This window comes from Tupaia chinensis, unplaced genomic scaffold (assembly GCF_000334495.1).
Source record: "Tupaia chinensis unplaced genomic scaffold, TupChi_1.0 Scaffold143711_1, whole genome shotgun sequence".
Lineage (NCBI taxonomy): Eukaryota > Metazoa > Chordata > Mammalia > Scandentia > Tupaiidae > Tupaia > Tupaia belangeri.
The window spans coordinates 602409-629759 of record NW_006203559.1 but is presented as its reverse complement, the minus strand read 5'-3'; the positions used below and the strand labels follow the sequence as shown (position 1 = coordinate 629759).

At 37.3% G+C, this 27351-nt stretch overlaps 2 pseudogenes; both read right to left on the bottom strand.

Annotated features, from left to right (window-relative positions):
- Positions 1 to 13561: 13561 nt before the first annotated feature.
- The window catches only part of LOC102497929 (testis-expressed protein 9-like), an 80986-nt pseudogene continuing 67196 nt past the window's right edge, over positions 13562 to 27351 (bottom strand).
- Positions 14945 to 16276, bottom strand: LOC102497527 (serine/threonine-protein kinase VRK2 pseudogene; annotated as a pseudogene).

The window sequence follows — 27351 nt, the reverse complement described above, 5'->3', positions numbered from 1 at the left end:
AGGGAAAGAACAAACCTGAGGACTGCTTTCTAGCAAACAAATTTTTTGATGTATCTTTTTTTTTTTATTAAAAAGAGTAATTGCATTAATATTAAGAGAATTTTTTAAAACAAATTTAAAGACCAAACTTCCTCTATCCAAGAAATAAGAAACAATATATACAAACAACATACAGCTATATAATCAAGAAAGAAAAGCAGGTGTACCTATTCCTGTAGGGAGTGTATGTGAAGGTGTTTCTCTTCTTTTTTTGAGGTATTTTTATACAGGTCTTCATGAAAACTAAGCATTTGATTTCTTCTATGTTTCTCTTTTTCTGTATCTTATTTTCAGATAAACCTTCCAACGGACTCCCACCTGAACCTGATCCTAATTCCAGAAACACAAAGCCTGGATTTCTTTGTGTTCATGGCGTTTATTCTGTCTTTCCATAAACTAAGGCTGTAAATCCCACAGTGAAGCATGCATAAACACAAACTAGACGGGATTAGACCACACTATTTAGTTAATCTCAGTTTACAAAACCCCTTCTTTCTTTGTCTGAAAGGCTGCCACAGAAATTCAGCAAATGTGATTTGCAAACCAAACGTGAGAACTTTCTGTACTATGGGTAAAAAGAGAGAAAAAAACATTTGCTTGCTTTTATAAGACCTTTCTCTTTGAGAAACCCTAGGGATATTTTCCAGAGTGAAGGAACTCTACAGTTAATGCTTCAAATCATCATCTTGAGGAAAGAGCACAACAACCTTTCCTTCCAAAATTTAAGCAGCACAACTTCCAGGAACCCTGACATGTGTAATTAAAACTATCAAGAAAGGAGCCTCTCCCTGATCTCCATCTTCCAACTCACTTCTCTCTCCTCATGTTTAAAAGGTTCATGGTTTTGGATTAATTAATAACAATACTGGTAGAAATATAAGCAAAGTACTTAGTGTTTTAGGAGGAACAAAGGATGGTTTTCTATAGTATGTTCACATAACTGGACATCCATTAAATAATTGGGTGCAGCTGGGAATAAAAATGGCTTAACAGAGAAAAGTTCCTTTAACAGCTGCGGGCACAAAGCCAGCAAAGGACTTGGGGGATGAGTACTTCTAATATATGCTCACAACCGCCTGATGTCATGAGCACCTGCTTTATAAGAAAAGCATTGCACTGGAAGTGTTCATGTGTATATGTGGAGTGAGAAACATTCCATTTCATTCAAATTTAGATAAAAGATGCTCTAGGATATTTTTTTGTCTCCAGTCCTCAGACCTGGACTCTATAGACTACCCTCTGAGTATCTCAGAAAAATCATCTTTTGCTTTGGTAAAAGCACAGCCCAGAGTTCATATGCTCTGGTCTCCCACGTTGGAACAGCTATAAGAATCCAAATGTGTTTGAATCATCCAGGGCTCTCGAAGTCAGTTTTCAAGTACTAGTGTTATAAATTACAGAATTTAGCTTGTCACAGAACAAAAATTTATTTCAGTGAAAACTGACTATCATGGATATGTATTATGGGAAGCTAATTTGCTGTAAACCAGAGAGAAACTAAAACTAGCAAGGGTTGGCAGTGGTGGCAGAGGGTATGTGTGTGGCTGGTGTAAGCAAGAACTATAACCACAGTGGATGCTAAGCTGTCATTACCATAACATTCTCTGGACTTAATGTTTACCTACTTTTCATCCAGAGAAAGTGTTTAAAAATACAGACAGAAGCTAAAAAAAAAAAAATTCCAACAAAACACCATATTTCAGTCCTTGGAATTTATGCCTAGTTATGAGTTCACTGCTAAGCAACACATAATGATAAAACATTACTTTTTAGTGTTTAAATCTCCATCCTGGTCTAGCATGAATTTATAAGTAAGAACTTACTCATCATTGGCCTGTCCTGATTTTTTGACTAGAAGTCGTTCTATTGGGGCAGTGGCTTTTAGATAATAGCATGAGCACATTTTTATGAAACATTTAGAGCAGGAAATGTTTTGACAGAGATTGTGTAGATCTGTCTGCTAACATGGTTTTAAAGCAACCCTGAGTAACAATCAAAAATGAACTGCCTGCCAATATCATATTCCTCTGGATATCTTGGCATCTTTAACAAATACTATGTTTATTGATTCAATCTCCTTGGTAACTAGTTGGTCCACTGACAAGTGTTTCTCTATATCTTGGACAGTTATGGCAGTGCTCACCATAGACGTTTTAAATATTAGTCATCGATTTTGCCTAATGAATGTTACATTTGGAATTTGCTTCTGTTAATCAAAATGAAATCCTAATAGAAAAAGGTTGACACATATTTTACTAAGTCACTCTTTGGACAGATTGTTCTCCTTAGGTAATACAAAGGTGTGAAAGTTGGCAGTTATAAAGAATGAAATATTTTGATTGTACGTCCTGCATGCGGCCTGTTCTTCTGACATTCTCATGTGGGACTATTGCCTTCCAACAACTGGACAGCATTTCCACAGATGTCCTTCTTTGTGGATTGGTCCTGATTCTATCAATTACACAATGGACCTAGGAAATTATAGAATAAGGCCACTGATCTGTTTTTGTCCAAATGATGCTTTACAGAGCCCCCGATCTTTCTTCATTTCTCTCCTTCAAGTATTTGATGTCTTCACTGTAGTTTATATTTTGACTCCTCTCGTCTTACTCCCTTTATTCTTCTCTGCCCTTAACCCAAAATTTTCTTCCTATATTCTCTTTAATTTGTCAATTTTTCATTTTCCTCATTTTCTCTTTATAGTTTCTACTCACATGACTCTCTGACTTCTTTTTCTGCCTCCTGTCATGAAAACCCAATGTAGAGTACTTTTGCATTCTATGTTAAATTGTATGGTGTGTCTACAGAAGCTTACAGCTTTTTAAATGGGATCTACAATGTACATATGGGAACTTAGAGCCTATTCAGTGGAGCCTTATCCTACTGCATTAAATTAGAATCAGTATGGAGGCTCCAGATCACCATCTTCATCCCATTTCACATCCTATAAGAAGTCTTACTTTTTTTCATGTTTGTCTTTGCAGTCTCCAGAGTCCACTTCTGAGAATTTGCCCTACAAATGTTTTCTAAATGCTGAATAAATTATCATTACTTAGCGTTTTGTCGGCCACAAAAGTAAGTGAACCTAAACTCCTCTGTAGCCCTGTTACATAAGAAAGTATCTGGAATATTGTAGGTGCTTAATCAAGAATTGTTAGTAATAATGGAGGTCTGACTAATAAAATAATCAAAGACCAATATTACACAAAAATGCTAATTGTAATATATTGTTGTCAACATAAGCACAGTTCCGTTGGGACCAGCAGTCAGAGTAATGGCTATGTCGCTGGACTCCCATATAGCCGACTGTGGTTCGGAACCAGACTTGGTGGCTTAAACTCATGCCAGGCGCGTGTGCCTGCGTGTGTGCCCAAGATCCTGAGAGCAGAATGGAGGAGAAGGGATTGCGGCGTGGCCATCCTCCCTGGGGGGTGATTTCTCGCTTTCTGTCTCTCTGTCTTTCTCTGTCTTTCTGGCAAGCGCATGCGCCCTATTGCAAAAATCTCTCTAAAAAAAAACCAAACCAAAACAACAAGAAAAATAAACACAGTTCCTTAGGATATTCTTAGGTTAATATACTTAAAATATGGAGTAAACTGGTTTACTTGCAAAGAATACTCAGGACTCTGTGGGCCAGTCAACATTTTATTCACTTTCTAAGGTTTGTATATACATCACTCATATTTTAAATCTGCATCTGTCTGTCTCTCTATCTGCATTTACTTCTACATTTATTTCCTGTGGCTAAGAACATGGGAAGCTATTCCTTGCAGCAAATATGTATTTCCATGGAAACCAAACCAAAAGCAACAGAATAAAAGAGACATTGAATATAAAATGTCTTTTGGTTGCTGCCAAATTTCAGCCCATTGCCTGATTTCATTGAGTTTGTGTTGATTTCCTTAATTCAATGTTAACACATAGACCAGTGCTTTTTAAATTAGGGAAAAAAAAAACGTTTAAAGATAAAGTAATCTATGTTTGTTGATATAAAACACATACTTAACAAACACACTCGGACTTGCAGGATTTGGAAAAAATAGCACTAGTGAATGAGGTTTGTGTTTCAATGTGATTTTTATGAAAACTTCATCTTTATTGGTTTAAGTGTATTTGTTGTGAATTCAAACTATTCACTGATGGGTGATGGCATTTCCCATTGTAGAATTAGAGTAATTTTCCCCCCTCTGTACGAAGTATGAGAAAATGATTACATCACCAGTTAAAGCACAAAAGATGCAGCTTGCTCTTCAGCAAGCATATGAATTTCTGAGACATGAAACTGAAGGTCTGACCACGTCTGTGTATCAAGTAAATAATGACAGGAGATGACTCGTGGGTGAGCATATGAGTAGCACCACTTCAAAGTCAACTTGCACTAGTATATCTAAAAAGCTTTGTAATATGTATTTCTGTTAATGCAGAAGTTCCAACTTTTGATGCAAAGTTGTATCTACATGAAGGCTTACTACAATGTTATTAGTAATAGTAAAAAAAATAAAAGTGATCAAAATGTTTATCTATAATATATAAAATGATATTACAGGTATGTTTTATTAAATATTAACAATAATATTATAATATACTATACACAAAATGATCCATTTTTTAAAAAATCTATGTAGAAGCCAGCAGGAAGTGTAGTGATTAGGGCATTGGACTCCCACATGGCTGACTGTGTTTTCAGTCCTGGACCCAGCAGCTTGAAAATCATACCAGACACATATGTGTATGTATGTGTGTGTGCCCATAATCCTAAGGGGAGAAAGGAGAAAGGATTGTGGCATGGCCATATTCCCTGAGGGAATGACATTTCACTTCCCCTCCTTAAGTCTGTTTTTCTCTGGGAATGCACACACCATGTGGCAAAAAACCTAAAAACAAAACCAAACCAAAACTATGCATAGATAAAATACTTCCAAAGATTTCCAAAAGAATGCAGTTATCTCTGGGGGGGTGAGATGATGGATGAGGTTTTTCTTTCTTTTTCTTTTTGTTTTTTTAAAAAAGAGAGATTTTTGCTATAGGACTTGTACACTCTCCAGACAAAGAGGAAGTGAGAAATGACCCCCCCCCGCCCCCCAGGGAATGGCCATGCTGCAATCCCTTCTTCTCCATTCTCCTCTTGGGATCTTGGGCATGCATGCACATGAGCCCAATGTGAATTTTAAGTTGCTGGGTCCAGGACTCAAACCATGGTTGACTACATGGGAGTCCAGTATGTAAACATTATACCATCTGCAGTTCCCAGTGGATAATGTTTTTGGCATTTCATCATGCTCTTAGTTTTCTAGAAGGAGTTCGTACGGTATCAATATTAGTGAAAAAAAAAACAAAAAAAAAACAAGAAGCAGGCTAAAACAACCATTGCTAGGTGTTGTATCCTCAAGAAAATCCTATTATGACTTTATTATTTTCTTTTATAAACTATAAGTATTGAAGAAACAGCCATGCTTTTTCTTATTTTTTATTTTTTTTTACATTTAATCATTGTACATCTTAACAGGGAATAATATGACAACCATATTTTAAAATATATTCAGTGGAATGTATTTTTCTTCATGTTACAGATATCATAAACAACTCAGTTTTTCTTCTAGCTGCTCAACTATAATTTACCATTCTTTGCCTTTCATCAAGTGCAGACTGCATTACCTCAGCTGTTACTGTGTAGAGTTGTGAGAGAAGTGACTCAGCCCCTGTCCATGAGCTGCATTGCTTACCAGGTTGATAAAAGGATTCCAGACCAGCTTCTCTGCAGTTAGATTATGACTGTCTCTCACAGTCTTACAGGAAGATATTGTATATACTAGAAGGGCCATGTTGTACATACTGAAAGGGTGATATTGTATATACTAAAAGGCCTATGGACTTTGTTCTTTCAATTTCTCTTATCACCCGAGACTATCTTGATGGATCTATTAGTCCTCTTAGCTCTGATCCTCACTTTAGAGGGCAGTGACAAGGTTGAAAGCTTATGAGATCACCCTATCTTTACTCGTATCCCTGTGTTCCCTTTTATTAGGTTTTGATTCCTTAAGTCAATTACAACTTAATATGACAGACTGGCAAGAGCCCAGACTTGCCTTGCTGTGGCCAAATTTCATTTCCATGGGCGTTGATGGGGATGAATTACAGTTCTTTGTATCTATCTGAAAATTCTGAAGTATTACATACTAACTAGTGCATAGGATCTTGTATGATAATTTTGCCCATAGCGATAGCAACACCTGTAGAGCCAAGGTGTATTTAGCAAATAAGGCAGGGCTGGTTGACTAAACCTAGTAGCTTTGTAGTAGAATCTTTATGACAACTAGATTTGATACTGTTTGTAATAAAATATTTGTATCAACACTTTTCTCCTTTCCATTCAGCACATGCAGCGTATTTAAAAAAATAAAATTAGAGGCATTTGAAAAAAATGTGGTAAATATGTATTATTTTTAAGTGAATGATGAAAACTCTTCAATTATTACAAATAGCAATGCATTTTAATGCAAATATATTCAAATCTCGGTTTAAGTTTGAACACAGACATAGTTTAAAATTGGTGCATTTAGAGAGAGAGGAGGTGGGAAGAAACCTCAGACGTGCTAGGACAACAAATCCAATATGCCTGCACATATGAGAGTAAGTGCAGGACATATAGCAGTAGAGCTCCCACTCAGATATTGTTGCCAGTTTGTAGTTGTGTCCTTAAACAAATGGTGTCTAGTGATCATGGTCACTGTTATTCTTTTCAGTCTCTCTTTTCAGAACTTTGCCTTTTAAGATCTGCAGTCTAACCTAGAAAATATCTTTCTTCTGACTGTTTCTTGTCAGCTTGACATGAAATGACCATAACATTTCCTAGTATTTGCATTTAGTCCAGTTGCTTGACATAGTAAGCCTGCATTTGAATTGTTGCTTTCATAGGCTAGAAAAGTTATTGCGTCTCAAAGCTAAATGTCTATAGGAATCTAGTCTGTGGTGCATCTCCTAGGGATCTTGTTAAAATGCTGATTCTGGTTTAGGTGGTTTGAGATGGGGCCAGAGATTCTGCATTTCTGCCAGGTTCCCATGTGAAGGTAGTGCTGCCAGTCTGTGAAACACATTTTGTAAGTATTAGGTCAAGTAACCTTAATTCACAATATGAGAGCTGTTCAGTTACCTTGCTAATGCTCTTCCTTGTGAAAAACATTATAGGAAGTCTAGCTGTAAACTATCATTTCTTTAAACATTTTGTGTTCTTGGTCACAGCATTAGTGGAGAAGTTAATTCTAATCTGCAGGGAGTTATTTACTGAGTGCTCTGGTTCAGGAGTCATTCTACTTATAAGACTCTTTAGGGCTCTCTTGGATCCAATTTCTATACCAAAACATGGACTTCCTTCAAAGCACACTAGTGTTTGTGAATAGGCTTCAGGTTGCTTTGTCAATATTCAACTACTCACCGTTTTTTTTTTTTTTTAAGAAATTAACCTTAATGTACAGAACTTTAGACTAAACTCTGTTGTGGACTTGGAACACACCTATGACATGAAATGACCATAACATTTCCTAGTATTTGCATTTAGTCCAGTTGCTTGACATAGTAAGCCTGCATTTGAATTGTTGCTTTCATAGGCTAGAAAAGTTATTGCGTCTCAAAGCTAAATGTCTATAGGAATCTAGTCTGTGGTGCATCTCCTAGGGATCTTGTTAAAATGCTGATTCTGGTTTAGGTGGTTTGAGATGGGGCCAGAGATTCTGCATTTCTGCCAGGTTCCCATGTGAAGGTAGTGCTGCCAGTCTGTGAAACACATTTTGTAAGTATTAGGTCAAGTAACCTTAATTCACAATATGAGAGCTGTTCAGTTACCTTGCTAATGCTCTTCCTTGTGAAAAACATTATAGGAAGTCTAGCTGTAAACTATCATTTCTTTAAACATTTTGTGTTCTTGGTCACAGCATTAGTGGAGAAGTTAATTCTAATCTGCAGGGAGTTATTTACTGAGTGCTCTGGTTCAGGAGTCATTCTACTTATAAGACTCTTTAGGGCTCTCTTGGATCCAATTTCTATACCAAAACATGGACTTCCTTCAAAGCACACTAGTGTTTGTGAATAGGCTTCAGGTTGCTTTGTCAATATTCAACTACTCACCGTTTTTTTTTTTTTTTAAGAAATTCACCTTAATGTAGCAGAACTTTAGACTAAACTCTGTTGTGGACTTGGAACACACCTATACTTTTTTCTTGAGTATAACGAGATAGATATCCTTTCCTGAGGAAAGAAAATATAAGTTAAAGCATGTATTTTAGCCAAATAACTATTTGGCTAAAAGATTTCTATTTCTTCTTGGCAGGAGAAGTTGAAGACCTCATGCCATATTATCTAATGCTAACTTTCACATTTAAGATGTTTAGTATCTGGTAGTGGACATGATGTCATTGTCCAGTATATCTCCTCTCCTGGGGCATTTGTTCTTTCTACTTCCAACTGAGTGATTCTGGTAGGGCTTCCTTTTGTGGTACTCTATAGTTAGAAGGATAAACACAAGACTGATTATATTGTCCATTCTCCAATCTAAAATGATTTGTCCAAAGAAGGGTAAATGACCAATCAGAGGTCTCCTGAAAATTGTCCTGACTATAGTTGTCCTGCCTATAGTTGAAAATTGTCCTACCTATAGTTGCCTTTGTGTCATCAAGCTGGTAGCAGAAGACTTAGGAATAAGATACCTATTGGGGTGGGAGAGAATAAAGCCCCTCAAAGACTAGCAGGAAGAAGTGATGAGTAGGTGGAGAGAGATGATGTGGGGGAGGGGTAGTTCAAGTCAGTACTTTCAGTCATTGACAATCTTGACTTGTTTGTCTTAATTCCTTTCGACTTCCCCCCAAACACACACACACACACACACACACACACACACACACACACACATTTTGGAGCTATCCAGGTCTCATGAGCTAAAAAGTCCTTCTTTGTCAAGCTACTTTGAGTTGGTGGTCTACCTGTACCTGTTGTAACTGAAAAGGACCAATGAAATACCCAACACACTTTGTTTTAGAACAGTAAAATGGAAATGTATCTCACAAGACTGTTGCACCTCATGGCCAGGCTATAATCAGTGTGTGTAATTTCAATTTGCAAGTAAGAATCAGAATTAATGAAGAGCAACTGAAATATATCTTTGTTTGACAGCAAGGATATTACATTAGCAAGTGATATCAAAGTGCTAAAAAAGAATAATAATTACAGTTATTGTCACAAGTTTGACCAAACATGAACAGTTCAAAGACAAAAATACATAAAGTGAAATTAAGCTTGAAACTAAAGACATTGATTAAGAAACATAAAAATAATTCTTCCTGGCACAAAAAGTAAATGATGTCAAATGATTTAAGACTGAATATAGAGAAAGGAAAGCATTTGAACTAATTTTAATATAGGGAATGAAAAGCAACTTGTACTAATTTTAATATAGAGAAAGGATTGCTGGTGAGTAATGAGCTGCCAACAAAGAACAAAAAGTATTATCGGGAATAAAATAAGGAGTTTATCTTACTTTCAATAATTATGCATTACATCATTTATTAATAGTGTAATCAGTGATCTCAATGAGGGGGAAGGTAACACAGGAGACATCCATACACAGGGCATAGATTTTTGCCTTTCCTTGAGGGCTTTTATTTTTCTTTGGAGAGATTTTCACTATAGGGCGCGTGCGCTCGCCAGGCAGAGAGAGACATAGAGACAGAAAGCGAGAAATCACCCCCCCAGGGGGGATGGTCACGCTGCAATCCCTTCTCCTCCATTCTCCTCTCAGGATCTTGGGCACACACACACACACGCCCGGCGTGAGTTTAAGTCACCGGGTCTGGGATGCGAACCGTGGTCGACTATGTGGGAGTCCAGCGACATAGCCATTACGCTAACTGCTGGTTCCCTCCTCGAGGGCTTTTAAAACCACACATCACATGGTGCCTGTGGGAACTTCTTATATAGCTTTCCAAAGGGAATTTGGAAAATAAATAAATTTCATACCCTAAATCCCACTCTCAGATGAGAATCTGAACAAGAAATAAGGAAACACCCATTAATGATGGGGATATATAATGTTTCTCATTTGTATAGAATTTTTTACACTTCATTTATTCATTTCTTCTATGAGTGAGAGACACTGAGAAAGAAAGAGAGAAAACACCCCTAACTAGGACCTAATACCATGATCTACCCTTAGCCTTAGCCAGCTTTGGAGGATAGTCACAGGCATGTTCAATGAACTTACACAGGTCTCTGGGAATGAAACAAGAATATTTTCATATTGGTCACAGCCTTGCAGAAGGTTGTACTACTGCTGTGCTACCATCTGACCTCTTAGAAGTTTTTAAAAGTGTGATAAAAATTGACTCAGTGTTAGTCAGAGAGTTGCTCTTATTTAATAGAAAATGGGATGATTTATATAAAAACCAAAGTGTATAAAATACAAACAAAGAAATGATGTCTCCATTATGGCCCCCTCCAAAAAAGGTCACAATTATGAGAAAATGAGCAATACCAATAAAAGGAAGAATAGGCAGTGGAAAGAATGTGACCAATACATTGACTCTTGTGAATGAGGGGACTTCCAAAAGTTCATGTTAAGGTGAAAATAATGTCTGAGTATATTTTGGTGCAAAAAAAATATTTTTTTGCATATTTTTCATTATACTTTTTTCATATTGAAAAACATATTTTTTTTTAGAATTATACCTATTTCCCATGCCATTCTTGGGAACATCCCCCCATATTGTATGGAGTACATCTATTATTGCATTAAATTCTCATAAAAATATTTTGAATTAAGTGTCTTATATGTGTGTGACAGATAAACCTGAGATTTACAAAGTCAATTTGTTAAAGTCCCCAGCTGCATCAAGACCAGAGAGGTTAGCATAAGCAAGGGGAACATGGTCACTGACTGAAGAGAGGGCTGACTGTCATTGCTTCTGCCATTTGCAGGTACCTGAGCCATGGCTACTGCCTGCAGACAACCCTCTCAGACAGAAGAATCAAATGGGACCATCAAGGGGCAGGAGGGAGTCAGCAGACTTTCTAGTTTATATGGTTTCTACTCGCAAAAGTAGAGTGGAGCCAATCACCTGAAGCCAGTGAGATTCTGGAGGATTTCTCCCTCTCTAACTCCCCCTCTGGAGGAAAAACAAAACAAAACAAGAGAATCTCTCCTCTGAAACTCCAAGACTCCCACCATGGATTTTAGCACTCCCATGCACAGAACAACAGCAACAATAGTAAACTGGCACAGAGAGAACACACATCATAAGGAAGGGCAAGAAGAAACAGCTTAAGGGAAAAGAGAAATTGGACCTCCCATCCACTACCAACCTAAGCTGAAATGAAAGCTATACCATCCTGCAAGCTGAGCAACAAATGGAGCTCCATTTACAACCAAGTCTTCACAGACCAGAGGGGACAAAACATATAAAAAGAGCACCCCCACCCCAAGGGAAACTGAGGAACATGGGCACTGTCTAGAAGGCAGGGCAGGCCTACACAAATACTGCTATCAGACTTAAGTCCAAGGATATGGTTCCCTGATCCAACTGACACCACCCACAATTAGCTCTTCTGAACCTCCATGAAGTGTCTCATATATGGGCTATGCAAGCCTTGCTCTGATCTGGAAATGCAGCTGGTCACGGGCCTCTCCTGAACTACTTTGCTAGAGAAACACGTTAGGATTTTCTCCTTGGCAATACAGAACCTACTCCCAAAATTAGGAAAAAGTAAGTACTTCACCAGATGCTTAACAAACAATGCACATAGATATAAGAAAAATGAGAAAACAAGGAAATATCTCTCATCCAAGGAAATATAATAACTCTTCACTAGTAAAGGATTAAAAAACATAACAAATCAAAGAAACATCAGAAAAAAGAATTCAGAATATTCATCATAAAAAACCTCAAGGTTTGCAAGGATCCAAGAAAAAACGGGCAATGATTCCAGGAGATAAAAAAATCATTTCATGACATGAAGGAGGAATTCCATAAAGAGAAGGATACACTCAAAAATAATCTGACAGATCTTCTGGAGATGAAGAATACAATACAGAAAATCAAAATTGCCCTTGAGAATACGAATAGAAGATTAGACTATGCAGACGATTTTCTGACCCTGAAGACAAAACCTCTGATAACTCCAAGCCACTAAAAGGAATGAAAAAAAAAAAAAAAGTCATTAGAAACAAGGGCAACATTTGGGAAATTCTACACCATTATGCAGCTAAATATCTCCATAATGGGTATTCCAGAGATGAACAGATGGGTAAATCTATTTAATGAAATGCTTTCTTAAAACTTTCTAAATGTAGAGAGACATACAGGCATTCAGATTCAGGAACTATAGATGCCAGATTGATTCTACATAAGAAGATCCTCTCCAAGGCACATCCTATCTAAATTGTTAAAAATCAAAGAGAAACAATATTCTAAAAATGGCAACAGAGAAATAATCAAATTACCGAAAAGTTTACCCCATCAGACCTCATGCCTCTCAAATAAAAGAATGCACGCAAAGAAGAAATAAGAAGACATAGTTAAACCTCAGAAAGAAAAAAATGAAACATTTCGACCAAGAATACTATACCTATCAAAATTATCCTTCAAATGGGAAGGAGAAATAACATTCCTGGATAGACAAACCTGGAAGTATTTACCAACACTAGACTACCTCTTCAAGAAATACTGCATTAGGAAAATAAAAGGAATACAAATAGAAATAAAAGAACACAGAACAACTAAGAAAATGACTAATGAAATGGCAGAAATAAATCTGCAAATATCAATAATCATGTTGAATGTTAATTAAATTATTCAATTAAAGATGTAGATTGGCTGAATGGATTTAAAAACACAACAGACAAGAGCCTCTCTATGCTTCTTTCAAGAAATACACCTTACTGATGAAGATATTCATAGATCTGAGACTGAAGTGCTGAGAAAAGTCAAGCAAACAGAAACTAAAAAAAAGGTTAAAAGTATGATACAGAGAGTCGACAAAATAGACTTCAAGACAAAACTGTAAAAAAAGACAAAGAAGGATGCTTTATAGTACTACTAGGATTAATTCACCAAGAAGACATAAACAGTCATAAATATTTATGCATGCAGATCTGGGGCATTCAAAGATATAAAAGAAAAGCTGCTTAATATAAAAGAGAGAGAAAGTGCAACACACAGACACTGGAGTTAAATGACACCATATACTAAGTAGGCCTGACTAAAATGACCTGACAGATACGTATAGAATATTTTAGCTGAAAGCCAGAAAAAAAAATACACTTTCCTCCTCTTCACATGAACATTTATGAAGATCAACTATATAATAGCGCAAAAAGAAAGCCTTTACATATTTAAAATATAGAAACTATATCCAGCATATTTTCCTTTTTAATGCCACTTGATATTTTATTAATTCAGCAGAATCAAATGAATAGTTTGTGTTCTGCCAAGTGCTAATATTGTTTTCAGTTCAGTGCCATCAGGCTAATTTTAAAAAGTCACTTATGAGTTTCCCATTCAAGTGCCTTCATAAATTCTTCTGCAGTAAAACACAGCATCTTGGCAGCTTCAATATATATCTTTGGCCCTTTTAAACATCAATTCATTTTGATTATTTCTTGAATCTTATCATTAACTCTCCTTTTGTTTTTCTTATTTTTTAATTTTAATACTGGAATTCTTTTGTGTTCATTGCTATATCATTGTTAGTTTGCCTTAATTTACTTAATGCCAATTTATAATTTTCTGCTTCTTCTAGAGCTCTATTCAAGCAAACTTCTGTGGCACTTTGACTAGTGGCAGCCTGTTTTTGTAGTCTTCCTTTATTTTCAAATTCTGTTTCCATTGAAAACAACTGTTGCTGCGAACCATCACATTTTTTTTGTTTGCTTCTTCAAAAGAGTTTTATATTTTTCTATCTGTTGTATGTTAACTGTTCATTCTGTCTCACACAATGTTCCTTAAAATCTTTTACTTGAGACCTTAATTTCTGAATTTCATCCTCCTTTTTATTTATCCAGTTCCTCCTGAATAACATGAAGTCTGGTTTTTAGAAATCTGATTTGTGCAGGACCAGCAGTTGGCATAATGGCTATGTCACTGGACTCCCATGTAGTTGACCACAGTTTGAGTCTCGGACCTGGTGGTTTAAACTCATGCCAGGCGCATGTGTGTGCAGTATGCATGCCCAAGATCCCGAGAGGAGAATGGAGGAGAAGGGAGTGCAGCATGGCCATCTTCCGGGGGATGATTTCTCACTTTCTGTCTCTCTGGCGAGCACAGGCACCATGTAGCAAAAACTTCTCCAAAAAAAAAAAAATCTGATCTGTGCTTCTGTTCCAATGTCTTTTTTTTTTTTTTTTTTTTTTGGTAAAAGAATGATTATTTTATTCATTTGGCAAATTTACAAAAAAAAAGTGTCTTTGTAGTAACATTGAAGTATAAAATATATTTTAGAACAATTCCAGCTCAGGAAGCTATAACCAACATTGGAACTGAAAAATAGAGGCCCCTCCCCTCCCCAAGAATCACTTTTGTTCTTCATCTTCCACCAGTCTATTAGTCCTCTACTAATCCTAATGGTGTAATCGTCTTTCAGTTCAATACTTAGTTCATTCTTGAGCTTTTGTTCATAGGTTGCTTCAATAACGTTTTAATTTTCTTTGATGAAAAATACTTTTCTAGATTTCTTGGGTGATTAGAAACTTCAAAAAATTATTTTCTAAATCGTGCCACGGTAAAACATCTAGTATTAAGGAATTTTATTTTTAGTGCTCGAATTTTAAAATAGCCTTTTTTTTTTTTTAAGCCAATTACCTTGAAAATGTCTGGGGAGAAACCCTAAAAGAAGAACGTAACATTTCTGTGAAGAGCTGGAAACTTTATCAAAAGGAAATGCCTTCAGAGAAAATATAAAGCAAGATATACCAATATCAAAAGGAAAAGTATGGTGGAGCTATAATTGTACAACTCTGTGTTTGTCTCTTCACTAAATGTAAACTGGGATGGCCACAGTTCTGTAGACCTTTCCAAGTCTGTGACCTCCTTTTTAATAGTAGAAGTAGATATATACCAAGGTGAAGATTGTGGCTCGTTGAATAAATCTGGACTGGTAAAACCACCATGGGGTTCAGAAAATGAATTTGGGGAACTGTTTTCTTTAGTCAGATGTTCTTGAGACTTATGAATTTGTGTCTTCTCCTTCCGCTGCTTTCCTGAGCTGCTTCAGTCTCTGCCCATCCAATCAGCTTCTCCTCTTCCTACACTTTTCTCCAAGCTGCCAGGGACTCGGCACTTCCTTCACTGTGGGCTGTTTTTTCTATTAACCTATTTCTCATCTGATTGACTTGCTTTGTTGCAGCCTTCCGTGACTCAACTTTTACACTGTTTTGGAGTTTGCACAGGTATGCTCTGTCCTTCAGTGGAAAATTCCAATGGTCCTAAAGGTATTCCACCTGGGATCAGAATTTTCTTAACATTTGATAGTTTGGCTTTTCATCATATGCTAAACTATAAACACATGCCAAAAAATTGGGCTATTCACAAGCAACTGCTTCCATGAGGAGCCCATTTAAGCACTGATTCAGGCAGCTCATCCAACAGATTTGTTTTAACAGTTTGGACAGGCACAGGGTCCTTCAGGTTCTGTTCCCAGGGAAGTTTCCCACATAACCACCGCAGCATGCAGTAGCCAAGGATTTCAACATCACTTCATCTGGACAGGCCTATTCCCTTGTGGGCATCAAAGCTGGCAAACTCTATTGTCCCACTATGGCCTTTCCTAGGATTTTCCTGATATTGTTTGTGGTCTCCATTGGGACAATATCTGTAAGAAAGTCATAATCTGCAAGATAAACCCTATCTGGGTTCTTGTAACCCAAAAGTAGATTTGCTGCTTTTATGTCACCATGAACATATTCATTTTCATGTATATATTCTAGTGTATCCAACATTCGGATACCTAGCTGCAGGACTGTTGCCTTTTTAAAAGTACCATTCTTGTCTGAGATCTTCTGTAAATTCATTCGTAGTCTTTCTATTACCATAAATCTGTAAATTCTTCCCTTGTATTCAGTCAGACCAGACCCATACTATGTCTTGAATCTTTACCCGGTATATTTATAGGGAAAGCTAAATGTATCAATCCAAATCCTCCAGAGCCAATCATCTTGCCCAGTATCCATTGTTTTCCTTCCATATCATCTAAAATCTTGCCTTCTGGAAGTGCAATAGGAAGTTTATATTCTCATTTCTTTCTTTTTTTTTTTTTTGAGAAGTTTTTGCTATAGGACGCATGCACTCTCCAGACAGACGGAGACAGAGAGACAGAAAGCGAGAAATCATCCCCTAGGGGGGATGGCCATGCTGTAATCCCTTCTCCTCCATTCTCCTCTCGGGATCTTGGGCACGCATGCACACGCGTGAGTTTTAAGCCACCCGGTCCAGGGATGTGAACCGCGGTCGACTACATGGGAGTCCAGCGACATAGCCATTATGTTAACTGCTGGTCCCTATTCTCATTTCTTCTAGGTGACATCACTTCTGGCCAGAGGGTCCCTACCACGGCCGTGTGTGCCGCCTCCTCCTGCTTCCCTGTTCTAATGTCTTTACTAATACCAGAGAAGATATTTTCATCTTCATCTATATATTCAAGTAAGCCTTCTTCTTTCAGTTGCCTTTCAATTTTGCTAATTGTTTTTACAAGAGAAAAGTCTGAGAATTCCTCTGGAATAGCAACATCATTAGCAGTCTGGTATGGACATTAGAGTGTTTCAATTTGTCATTTGAATTTGCTTTCATTTCTTTATTTGCAGAGTGTAGTTTGTTTTGAACCTTGTTTACTGGACTGGTGTTGTGGTCTTTAACTTAGTTTATGAATGTAGATGAACTATCCCTTCAGATGATATAAACCTTTTCAATAAATAATCTTTATATGATTTAATTTGTACTGACATTGGTCTAAATCTTCACTCTTGCTGATCTGTTATTACTTTCTCAGCTTGTCAAACCAGGTCAGCTGCTTTTCCCTCTGTATTTAAGTACCAGTGCTTTTTCATTCCCATATTACCAGAGGTCTTATATTGTTCCTCTTCTGCAAGAAGTTCCCATCCAGGTGTAGTAGGTTGCTGAACACAAAATGTTAGCAGAGTTCCTGGGACGCTGTGTTTCAGAGGCTTCAATTCTCTTCCCACTTCAGTTGCTTTTACCTTCAAATGCTGTTTGCTTTCATTTTAATAGATGAGGACATTAAGTAAAATCTATACCATTAAACCTTAGAGATAAATGAAAGAACCTGGTTCAGTTCCCTTCAGGTATTCAAGGGGCGAAGCAATCCTTGCTTATTGAGGGGAGGTGGATAATATTGATTCATTTCACTTTACTTACTGCACACACTGTCCATGTTCTTCCTCCCAATCCAGCATATTTTCCATCCACAATGGAATTAAACTTAAAATGAACAACAGTAAGAGCCTTTGAAATTACATAAAATATATGGAAACTAAATGGGTTTACTCCTGAACAACTTCAAAACTATTGAAGAATTAAGGCTGAAATCAAATGATTATTGAAACCAGCTATAGTGAAAACACAACTCTCCATAATCTTAAGAACACAGTGAAAGCAGTGAGAAGAGGGAAATTAAGAGCAATTAGTGATGACAAGAAAAATATAGGAAGATAGCAATTAAATAAGTTAATGCATCTCAAGAAACTGGAAAAGAATCAACAAGAGCAACAACAAAAAAATACCAGACAAAAAGATATTAAAAATAAGAGGGCTAGCAGGTGGCATGGAGGCTAAGGTGGCTGGATTGTGCACTGTTAGAAGCCTCCATCATCTTGATAACAAAAGTATGTGGGGAAATAACAGAAAAAGAAAGCTGGGCCAGCAGGTGATATGGTGGTTAAAGTGCTGAACTCCCATCTGGCTGGCCACAGTTTGAGTCCTTACCTGGAGGCTAACTTTCTCACTTTCTCCCCCTCTCTCTCTCCTGCTCTGTTTCTCTCTGGTGAGCACATGTGCCCTATAGCAAATTTTAAAAAATAATAAATAAAATTTTTTTAAATATACATTTTAGTGGACCAGACTGTAAGACAGTGTTTAAAAACTTATATTTAAGCATTTTCCTTACGTAAATGCTATGGTAGCAAAAAAGGACTGAAATAGGTCTGTAAAAAAGGTTTATCCACATTTCAGTCTTTGCTTTATGGAAAAAGTAGGCAAATGCCATTTGCCTTGGAAAGCCTTGGGGAGAAGAATTCACAGAGTATAATCTACGTTCACTGACTGGCACTGTTAGGACCTTGATATTCCAGAATTCTAGGTGTTAAAGGCCAGTTTAAATCTCAGCTAAACATAGGAAACTCTTATGAAGTCATCCAGGGAGATATATGAGCATCTTATCCAAGCAGAATCATCCTTCCTCTCTGCCATGAAGCCCGAATTTGAACAGGTCAATATTTATATATCTCCACAGAACATTTGCCTATTTAACCATCAGAGAAAACTACAGTAAAACTGATGGCATTTTATAGATCTTGAAGACAAATTTAATTCTACTTCCCTTCATATTAGCGAAACTCCATTGTGTCTTTTGAAATTGACACTCCAGAGATGTTTACAATGTGCTTCTGTTCAGTTGCCTCACGGTGCTAGCCCCATCTCTTTTAGTTTAGTCAAGGTTCTCCACTTTAATGCTCTTTCCTGACCAGCATATTTATCTCTCACTCACATCTTTCTCTCATGTACCTCTCACTCCCAATCTCTCTCATATCTCCTTTAGTAAGACATGAGACTCTGAAAAGCTTCCTTGGAAATGAGCCCACTTGTTAAATGATCTAGAATATAAAGACAACTGAGAACAAGGTAGTGTGTCCTGTTATAAAGGTATAAAAAAGCCATAAAACATGAGAGTAGGGTGGGAGTGGGGGAGGGTGGTGAATTTTGCCATATGCTATTTTTCTCCAGATCTGGTTTTTAAAGTTACCTCTGGCCCCTTGGCCAATCTGTACTTGATTACCTGGTCTTGTTCTATTCCCCAGACAGCTAGCACTGTGGCTGGTCTATTCTCCCACCCCTTTGTGAGGCCCAGCTCCAGGCTTGAGCTGATGCATTACAAGCGCCTCATGGACCAAAACAATACTTAATGTCTGTGGGGATTTTCACTAAGCAGTCAGGATGCCAACCACAGTCCTGATCGTTTTAAATGGCTTGTGATGTGTAGCTAGGGAGATGCTCATTAGCGACTGTAGGAGTCCAGTGTCAGGCACAGATTGAAATGAGTTGCTTTGCTCTCTGCCAGCACTAGTATTCATAGAAGGGACCATGCCAATAAAAGTTCTTGAGACAAGCAGTAGAATGAGCGCTTATTGACGATTATAAACATGGTGACTCTCCTTAATCAAACCTACTCCAAGCCTGATAAGCGCTGCCTCTTTAGGGGTCATTAATTTCCCTGAAAATTTAAACAGCTGTCACTTGTGATCCTCCTCAGGTGCTCATGTGGGAGAGATTAGCTCGTGTTTATAAGCTGGTCTGTTCATTAAGCGCCTGCCGGTGTGGAACCCCCCTCTGCAGGCTGAGTCAGCCCCACAGATCGCCCACAGATAATTGGGGACTGCTGTGAATTACACAGGGGCACTGCGGCCTCCGGGATGGTGTGGCCTTATTAATAACAGTTGGGTAGAGTGCACCATTTTAATGATTTCCAATAAACCAAAGCAAGTCCTCAGAACTCCTCCAGCATTTGGGCACTGATAGTTAAAAAGATCACACAGGTCTGGGTTTTCCCTAGTTACTCTCAACTTTGTCATGATTATTTCAAAACTGTGTGATAACTCTTTGTGATGTTGCAATAATTCTTTAATAGACTGGTTCTAAGTTAAAATTACTTCTAATGTTTTAAAGTCTGGTAAATCTTCTGGTAAATTTAATTGCTCCTAGTGTAGAGGATGATAATTCATGAAGATATGTGGCTCCAAATGGAGGTAGTGCATTTTGGCTGTTCCTTCTACATCAAGATATCATCCTTCATCTATATAACCTTTTAATGAATTTGGTATATATATTTTTTTCTGATGTTACTAAGTAAGTTTTTGTAAGCTAATAAAAAGGTGTTTGCATTTCAAACAGGAGCTCAACAGTTGAGACAGAGAGACAGAAAGCGAGAAATCATCCCCTAGGGGGGATGGCCATGCTGTAATCCCTTCTCCTCCATTCTCCTCTCGGGATCTTGGGCACGCATGCACACGCGTGAGTTTTAAGCCACCCGGTCCAGGGATGTGAACCGCGGTCGACTACATGGGAGTCCAGCGACATAGCCATTATGTTAACTGCTGGTCCCTATTCTCATTTCTTCTAGGTGACATCACTTCTGGCCAGAGGGTCCCTACCACGGCCGTGTGTGCCGCCTCCTCCTGCTTCCCTGTTCTAATGTCTTTACTAATACCAGAGAAGATATTTTCATCTTCATCTATATATTCAAGTAAGCCTTCTTCTTTCAGTTGCCTTTCAATTTTGCTAATTGTTTTTACAAGAGAAAAGTCTGAGAATTCCTCTGGAATAGCAACATCATTAGCAGTCTGGTATGGACATTAGAGTGTTTCAATTTGTCATTTGAATTTGCTTTCATTTCTTTATTTGCAGAGTGTAGTTTGTTTTGAACCTTGTTTACTGGACTGGTGTTGTGGTCTTTAACTTAGTTTATGAATGTAGATGAACTATCCCTTCAGATGATATAAACCTTTTCAATAAATAATCTTTATATGATTTAATTTGTACTGACATTGGTCTAAATCTTCACTCTTGCTGATCTGTTATTACTTTCTCAGCTTGTCAAACCAGGTCAGCTGCTTTTCCCTCTGTATTTAAGTACCAGTGCTTTTTCATTCCCATATTACCAGAGGTCTTATATTGTTCCTCTTCTGCAAGAAGTTCCCATCCAGGTGTAGTAGGTTGCTGAACACAAAATGTTAGCAGAGTTCCTGGGACGCTGTGTTTCAGAGGCTTCAATTCTCTTCCCACTTCAGTTGCTTTTACCTTCAAATGCTGTTTGCTTTCATTTTAATAGATGAGGACATTAAGTAAAATCTATACCATTAAACCTTAGAGATAAATGAAAGAACCTGGTTCAGTTCCCTTCAGGTATTCAAGGGGCGAAGCAATCCTTGCTTATTGAGGGGAGGTGGATAATGTTGATTCATTTCACTTTACTTACTGCACACACTGTCCATGTTCTTCCTCCCAATCCAGCATATTTTCCATCCACAATGGAATTAAACTTAAAATGAACAACAGTAAGAGCCTTTGAAATTACATAAAATATATGGAAACTAAATGGGTTTACTCCTGAACAACTTCAAAACTATTGAAGAATTAAGGCTGAAATCAAATGATTATTGAAACCAGCTATAGTGAAAACACAACTCTCCATAATCTTAAGAACACAGTGAAAGCAGTGAGAAGAGGGAAATTAAGAGCAATTAGTGATGACAAGAAAAATATAGGAAGATAGCAATTAAATAAGTTAATGCATCTCAAGAAACTGGAAAAGAATCAACAAGAGCAACAACAAAAAAATACCAGACAAAAAGATATTAAAAATAAGAGGGCTAGCAGGTGGCATGGAGGCTAAGGTGGCTGGATTGTGCACTGTTAGAAGCCTCCATCATCTTGATAACAAAAGTATGTGGGGAAATAACAGAAAAAGAAAGCTGGGCCAGCAGGTGATATGGTGGTTAAAGTGCTGAACTCCCATCTGGCTGGCCACAGTTTGAGTCCTTACCTGGAGGCTAACTTTCTCACTTTCTCTCTTTCTCCCCCTCTCTCTCTCCTGCTCTGTTTCTCTCTGGTGAGCACATGTGCCCTATAGCAAATTTTAAAAAATAATAAATAAAAATTTTTTTAAATATACATTTTAGTGGACCAGACTGTAAGACAGTGTTTAAAAACTTATATTTAAGCATTTTCCTTACGTAAATGCTATGGTAGCAAAAAAGGACTGAAATAGGTCTGTAAAAAAGGTTTATCCACATTTCAGTCTTTGCTTTATGGAAAAAGTAGGCAAATGCCATTTGCCTTGGAAAGCCTTGGGGAGAAGAATTCACAGAGTATAATCTACGTTCACTGACTGGCACTGTTAGGACCTTGATATTCCAGAATTCTAGGTGTTAAAGGCCAGTTTAAATCTCAGCTAAACATAGGAAACTCTTATGAAGTCATCCAGGGAGATATATGAGCATCTTATCCAAGCAGAATCATCCTTCCTCTCTGCCATGAAGCCCGAATTTGAACAGGTCAATATTTATATATCTCCACAGAACATTTGCCTATTTAACCATCAGAGAAAACTACAGTAAAACTGATGGCATTTTATAGATCTTGAAGACAAATTTAATTCTACTTCCCTTCATATTAGCGAAACTCCATTGTGTCTTTTGAAATTGACACTCCAGAGATGTTTACAATGTGCTTCTGTTCAGTTGCCTCACGGTGCTAGCCCCATCTCTTTTAGTTTAGTCAAGGTTCTCCACTTTAATGCTCTTTCCTGACCAGCATATTTATCTCTCACTCACATCTTTCTCTCATGTACCTCTCACTCCCAATCTCTCTCATATCTCCTTTAGTAAGACATGAGACTCTGAAAAGCTTCCTTGGAAATGAGCCCACTTGTTAAATGATCTAGAATATAAAGACAACTGAGAACAAGGTAGTGTGTCCTGTTATAAAGGTATAAAAAAGCCATAAAACATGAGAGTAGGGTGGGAGTGGGGGAGGGTGGTGAATTTTGCCATATGCTATTTTTCTCCAGATCTGGTTTTTAAAGTTACCTCTGGCCCCTTGGCCAATCTGTACTTGATTACCTGGTCTTGTTCTATTCCCCAGACAGCTAGCACTGTGGCTGGTCTATTCTCCCACCCCTTTGTGAGGCCCAGCTCCAGGCTTGAGCTGATGCATTACAAGCGCCTCATGGACCAAAACAATACTTAATGTCTGTGGGGATTTTCACTAAGCAGTCAGGATGCCAACCACAGTCCTGATCGTTTTAAATGGCTTGTGATGTGTAGCTAGGGAGATGCTCATTAGCGACTGTAGGAGTCCAGTGTCAGGCACAGATTGAAATGAGTTGCTTTGCTCTCTGCCAGCACTAGTATTCATAGAAGGGACCATGCCAATAAAAGTTCTTGAGACAAGCAGTAGAATGAGCGCTTATTGACGATTATAAACATGGTGACTCTCCTTAATCAAACCTACTCCAAGCCTGATAAGCGCTGCCTCTTTAGGGGTCATTAATTTCCCTGAAAATTTAAACAGCTGTCACTTGTGATCCTCCTCAGGTGCTCATGTGGGAGAGATTAGCTCGTGTTTATAAGCTGGTCTGTTCATTAAGCGCCTGCCGGTGTGGAACCCCCCTCTGCAGGCTGAGTCAGCCCCACAGATCGCCCACAGATAATTGGGGACTGCTGTGAATTACACAGGGGCACTGCGGCCTCCGGGATGGTGTGGCCTTATTAATAACAGTTGGGTAGAGTGCACCATTTTAATGATTTCCAATAAACCAAAGCAAGTCCTCAGAACTCCTCCAGCATTTGGGCACTGATAGTTAAAAAGATCACACAGGTCTGGGTTTTCCCTAGTTACTCTCAACTTTGTCATGATTATTTCAAAACTGTGTGATAACTCTTTGTGATGTTGCAATAATTCTTTAATAGACTGGTTCTAAGTTAAAATTACTTCTAATGTTTTAAAGTCTGGTAAATCTTCTGGTAAATTTAATTGCTCCTAGTGTAGAGGATGATAATTCATGAAGATATGTGGCTCCAAATGGAGGTAGTGCATTTTGGCTGTTCCTTCTACATCAAGATATCATCCTTCATCTATATAACCTTTTAATGAATTTGGTATATATATTTTTTTCTGATGTTACTAAGTAAGTTTTTGTAAGCTAATAAAAAGGTGTTTGCATTTCAAACAGGAGCTCAACAGTTATTGAAAGTTCCTTAATATCTTTGAATAGGTTGGATAATTTGTCTTCCAGTCTTAAAAACATACAGATAAAGGAAAGATTAGAAAAAAATGTCAAACAGGACACATTTATATAATTTTTTTTAATTGCTAAAGGCTGTGTGCACTTATAAGAGAGCTATAAGTGTTCAATGGGGTGTGGTCATGCTGCAATCCTTTCTCCAGAATTTGAACTGTGATTGGCCATTTAAGATTCAGCACCCTTAGTCACTAGGATATGGGGCTGGTCTTTAAATTTCTTTCAGTAATAAAATACTATAAGAGTAGAAACATTTAAAAAAAATCTTTCTAAAATGCTGCTTCTATTGCAGGATCTGTTTTGAAAAGCAGTCATTCATATTCATTGTTGGAACATCTAAGTTTAATTTCCAACAGACAGATTAAAGTATTTATATTTCAAAAAATCTTGGGAGACTACTATGTATGAACAATCACTGTAATCATGTAGACTAGGCTGGTAAACTTTATACATCTAAAGTAAATATATCCTATTTTTAATTCCAATGACTCTTTGAAAAACTCCCATGAACTAACCAGCAAAAATCTAAAGTACAAAAAATCGTGCTAATCATTTCCCATTTATTTAGAATATTTTTAAAAAGCTATTTTTTAAGTCTTATTTTTAAAAAACTTACCACACTGATGATGCCCTGTAGACATCATACTTGGTCTGTGAGTGATGCTGGAAGTTCTCTGGTTCAATGCTATCTCTGTAGGCTTAACTTAGCATGCTTTTATTATGTTCTAGTTATGACAGTGACTCTAGTATGGGTTATATTATAGAGTCTTTAAAGCATTGTTTCATTAAAGAATTTCTATTCTATTAAGATTCTATTCTATTAAGATTCTATTCTATTGAGATTCTATTCTATTTCATCTTTTCTTTAATGGCTGAAACAAAAAAGTAGTCTCTGTGTATTTCATGTATTCAAAATCTGACAGACACCACTAACTAAGAAAGGAGGGGAAGTTATTTATCCAGCTTACATGAAACAAAAAATTATTTTAATAATGTGGTACAATGCTTGTTATTCCAGATCTTCAACAATGTTTTTTATGTGTCATCCAAATCTATTTATTGACAAACAAATGTCTTGCAGTTTGTCTGTATATTTATTTCTATAATTACATCAGAAATATTTACTAGGGAGAGAATGGTGTGAGGTTTTCACCATTAACTAAGGAACCACAGAAGTGGCACTTAAATATTTGTCATTGAATTTAGTAAAATGTTATAAACTGCTGGCATGAGAACAGCGTGGTTGTAAACATTGCCAAAAATTATGATATATTTTATTATAATCTTGACTTTATATCTTAAGGTATAATATGCCCTCAACATGAAGTTCATTGATAAAAATTGTGACTGTTGTTAAAACTGGTGAAGGTAAACTTATATTTCAAATAGTGTTCCTGATAGTTCTGAAGTTTTAGACTTTTTTTTTTTTTTTGAGAGGTTTTTGCTATAGGGCGTGTGCACTTGCCAGAAAGACAGAGAGAAACTGAGAGAAAGAAAGCGAGAAATCATCCCCCAGGGGAGATGGCCACACCACAATCCCTTCTCCTCCATTCTCCTCTCGGGATCTTGGACATGCACGCACATGCACCCAGCATGAGTTTAAGCCACTGAGTCCAGGACTCGTACCATGGTCGACTACATGGGAGTCCAGAAACATAGCCATTATACTAACTGCTGGTCCCGAGACTCAGTTTTTTTTTTTATACCTGACTAGATAATTAACTTTTATCATGTAATGTGCCTGATGAAAATATTTGTAACAGGAGCTGTCTATAACATTAACTTTGCCTACTCCTGGTGGCTTTCTTATAAACAAATTACTAGCATTTTTCAACCCATTAGGTTATTTGCATGAACTTTTTAATATACTTGACATTTGGCAAATTCATTTGAAATTTGAAAATTTGCTAGTGCATTCAATAGTCACAAAAATTATACCATGAATGAATACACCGAAAGCAACCACATGAGAAAGTCTATTGTTGTTGTCTCTGCCATGTTTTGAAGCTAGCTCCTCTCTTTGGAGAGGTGGACAGGGCTCTGACATACAGAACTAATGAGGGGAACGATGCCAATTCATGTAAAAGAGCAACTTTCTTATTGCTTATATAAAAATATGAAGTTCTAATATTTCCCTACCATCATAACAAATTGTTTTTCATTAGCCTTTTTTTGGGGGAGTGGGGGGGTTACTCCAAGAAAGAAAATAAAGAACATCTTTGCCTCACACTTCATTACCTAACTGTAGCTCAGGCTACCAGAGAGTGTAACAAGATGGGCAATGATAAAACTTCAGTTAGTGGTTTCTGTCTTTGTAGAAGAGCTTTGATCTTAGTTGATAAAAGTATATAATCACAAGATAAATTTTTTTGATAAGACTCATACTTACTCATACTGTCATATCTAAATGAAAATAGTTGGAGGTTTAAAACTTGTATTATTGGAAGATAGTGTGTGTAGAGTTAAATGCTGCATATTTCCCACATGTGTTTGTGAAGGATAATCTTGCTTTTTTTGGCTTTTGGGTTTTGCTATAGGAGACATGTGCTTGTAGGCGAGAGAAAGAGAGAGAGAATAAGAAGGAAAGTGAGAAATCGCCCCCTGGAGGGATGGCCATGACACAATCCCTTTTCCTTTGTTCTCCTCCTGGGATTCTGGGCATGCACACACATGTGCCTGGTGTGATTTTCAAGCTGCTGGATGCAAAACTTGAACTGTAGCCGATCATGTAAGAGTCCAAGTGCCTTAACCATGATGCCACCTGCCAACCCTAAAGCTTGCTTTTTTAGACTTCTTTTTTTTTTTAATTTAAATTTGTTTACGTTCATTCACTGTACATCATTACAGCATTCAAAATGAGATTTTCCATCCAGAGTACACTGTATATTGTCTCAATCAAGCACATCAACATACATGTTATTGTCAACAAATAATTTTCCATTTCTTGTTTCCTGTATGTTTTGCTCCCCCTCCCCCCCCCATCCTTGATTCCATATCTCTTACCCTCAGCCATCTCCCACTATCTTCCCACACTGTCTCTGGTATCTATGTTTACTTTCTATACTGTTTTCCCCCCATTTTTTAATTGAATTATTAAAGATCTTAATTAATCTAAATGTTTTCATAGCAAACACAGCTGATATATACATTTCCATGAACACAAGTCTAACTTTAGGCATCCTATAAAGTATCACCTAGCTGGGGCTATATATCTTAACTGCGGTCATCGAATGGATTTTTTTTTTC